Consider the following 1834-nt stretch of genomic DNA (forward strand, 5'->3'; position numbering starts at 1 on the left):
TTTTTATATCCCCTGTAAGCCAATAATGGTCAATGTATGATCCGTGTGCAGGCATAAGAACAAAAAATATATACTGGTATCATAGTGAGGTGGATTCTCACAACCACAAGTCTGACAAGCTCACCAGCATTCTCCCACTGGTGCTACCTCCGTGCTCACCAGGTGTGTGCATTCTCTCTCACCACTATTATATATTTTTCCATTCCACCACCACTATACAGTGTGTCCACCCATATCCTGTCCACCGCCATTAACTTGAGAATGGCGGCAGCTATAGGTATAGACGTGGTGTCTAGCTATAGTAAAGTAGCCATGTGCTACGCAATGAAACCACCTATAGCGCCACCTGCTGGAAAACAACAGTTAGCATTTTTATCTCAAAAACGGAATGAGATAGACAAAAAAAGTGAATTACAAAGTTGTAGGGCATCATCAATTCAATACGAAACAATACCTTGCATACAGAAATGCTATATGAAACCCATGACCCCCCCAAAACATGGTGGTCACGCATATGGCGCTCATTTAACTTTGATGCTCAAAGTGACCACCGTCAGCTGCAATGCACATCTGGACTCTGTCCAGCATACTGTATCTTGCTGCATGTTGAGCAATATGGTAGGTGACACGTTTGCACAAGCATCTGTGATATGTCGTCGTAGGTCCTGCAATGTTGGTGGAGGGGTCGCATACACCTGCTGTTTGATGTAACCTCACAGAAAGAAGTCCAATGGGGTCAGGTCAGGTGAGTGTGGAGGCCACTCTACGCAGCCATCATACCCAATGTGTGAGGTTTTCTGACTTTTTGCCTTGTTTTGTCATTTTGCTTTAATCTGTTTTTTCTTCATTAGTCATCTTGCTTCCTGTTCTGTTGCCCTCACCTTTGCTCTCAGCTTCTATGTTCCTGCCCTGTTCCCTGCCAATTACCTGCTTAAGCCATCTCAGCTGATGGACCAGTGCTTCTGAATCCTGTTTGCAGGCTACCTGTTAGGCCCCCTTCACACGTCCGTGATACACGTGCGTGTTTGGTCCGTTTCCGTATATACCGGAGACACGGCCAAACGTGCACCAATGTTATTTAATGTTTGAGGACACGTGCGTTTTTCATTAGGGTCCGTGTGCGTGCTACGTTTGTGTCTCCGTTTTGCACGGAAGCATGTCCGTTTTCAGCACGCAACACGCAGCACGGACCCAATGAAAGTCAATCGGTCTGGTCGCATGTCCGAGTGACACGGACACATCTCTGTTTGCTCCCTTTACGTTTTGTGCTTATTTCAAGTGATGTCGGTCTTTTTTCTTTTTCTGTTTCGTTCTCTCCCTCAGTCCATCGGTCAGTCGGTCTCTATGTCTGTCGGTCGGTCTCTCGGTCTTATCTGTCCCTCTCGCTGTCTGTCGGTCAGTTCCCCCCCTCTCTCATACTTACCGTTCCCCGATCCCCGGCGCGGCATTGCTGTTATAAAAGCTCTGGCGGCTTTTCCTCTTTTGAAAAAGCCGGCCGCTCATTAATCAATCTCGTATTCCCTGCTTTCCACGCCCACCGGCAAATATGATTGGTTGCAGTGAGACACGCCCACACACTGAGTGACAGCTGTGTAATTGCAACCAATCACAGCCGCCAGTGGGCGTGTCACTATGGAGCAGAGAAATAAATAAATTAAAAAAAAAACGGCGTGCGGTCCCCCCAATTTTAATACCAGCCAGATAAAGCCATACGGCTGCAGGCTGGTATTCTCAGGATGGGGAGCCCCCCAGCCTAACAATATCAGCCAGCAGACGCCCAGAATTGCCGCATACATTAGATGCGACAATTCTGGGACTCTACCTGGCTCTTCCT

Source organism: Anomaloglossus baeobatrachus, chromosome 1 (assembly GCF_048569485.1).
Source record: "Anomaloglossus baeobatrachus isolate aAnoBae1 chromosome 1, aAnoBae1.hap1, whole genome shotgun sequence".
In the NCBI taxonomy this organism is placed as follows: domain Eukaryota; kingdom Metazoa; phylum Chordata; class Amphibia; order Anura; family Aromobatidae; genus Anomaloglossus; species Anomaloglossus baeobatrachus.